The following is a 1,369-nucleotide window of genomic DNA, read 5'->3' on the forward strand; positions in this document are numbered from 1 at the left end:
CAGATGTAACACATCCCCAGATGTGTTCGAGATGTCCCATCCCTGGATGTGCTTGAGGTGTCCCATCCCTGGATGGTTCAAGATGTCCCATCCCTGGATGTGTTCGAGATGTCCCATCCCTGGATGTGCTTGAGATATCCCATCCCTGGATGTGCTTGAGATATCCCATCCCTGGATGTGTTTGAGATGTCACATCCCCAGATGTGTTTGAGATGTCCCATCCCTGGATGTGCTTGAGGTGTCCCATCCCTGGATGGTTCGAGATGTCCCATCCTTGGATGTGTTTGAGATATCCCATCCCTGGATGGTCCAAGATGTCCCATCCCATCCTTGGATGTGTTTGAGGTGTCCCATCCTTGGATGTGCTTGAGGTGTCCCATCCCTGGATGGTTCAAGATGTCCCATCCTTGGATGTGTTTGAGATATCCCATCCCCAGATGGTTCGAGATGTCCCATCCCCGGACGTGTTTGGGATGCCCCACCCCTGGATGTGTTCGAGACTTCCCATCCTTGGATATGTTCAGGATATCCCATCCCCAGATGTGTTCGGGACATCCCATTCCTGGAAGTGCCCAAGGCGATCCCCTGGAATTGTTTGGGATGTCCCATCCCCTGGATGTGTTCAAGACATCCCATCCTTGGATGTGTTCAGGATGTCCCATCCCTGGATGGTTTGAGGTGTCCCATCCCTGGCTGTGTTTGGGATGTCCCATCCCTGGATGTGTTCAGGATATCCCATCCCTGGCTGTGTTCAACACATCCCATCCCTGGAAGTGTTCAAGACATCCCCTCCCTGGATGTGTTCAGGACATCCCCTCCCTGGAAGTGCCCAAGCCCAGGTTGGATGGGATTTTGAGCAACCCCAGCTCGTGGAAGGTGTCCCTGCCCGTGGCAGGGGGTGGAAGAAGATCATCTTCAAGGTCCCAACCCATTCCATGATCCCACCCTGGCACCACAGCCCAGCAAGAAGCTTTTCCATACTGCAAACCCCTGGGATGGTTTGGGTGGGAAGGGACCTTAAAGCCCCCCCAGTGCCACCCCTGCCACCAGCCCAGGCTGCTCCAAGTTCATCCAGCCCGGCCTCGGACACTGCCAGGGATGGGATATCCAGGGTTGATCCGAGCTCAGGGGCCCTTTGGCAACACAGGGCAGAAAATCCAAATAAAGACTAAAAAATAATATTGAAGGGATAAGAACAACAAGTAAAAGGGGGAAATAAAAATAAAGTATCGACAGGAAAGAAGGGAAATAAAATGGAAAGGAAAATGATAATCGAAAGTGTTAAAAGTTGAGATTAATGAGAATAAATAGGAATTTAAAATGAGTAAATTAAAATTAAAAATAATAAACACGTTTAAAATAAAATTAA

General features: G+C 49.9%; 1 protein-coding gene across 1 annotated transcript in view; it reads right to left on the reverse strand.

Moving 5' to 3' along the window:
* KSR2 (kinase suppressor of ras 2) overlaps positions 1-1,369 on the reverse strand; it is a 59,059-nt gene that overhangs the window by 46,307 nt on the left and 11,383 nt on the right. The window lies entirely within an intron of this gene.

The sequence above is a fragment of the Manacus vitellinus genome, unplaced genomic scaffold, assembly GCF_001715985.3.
Source record: "Manacus vitellinus isolate BGI_N305 unplaced genomic scaffold, ASM171598v3 scaffold_58_pilon, whole genome shotgun sequence".
Classification (NCBI taxonomy): domain Eukaryota; kingdom Metazoa; phylum Chordata; class Aves; order Passeriformes; family Pipridae; genus Manacus; species Manacus vitellinus.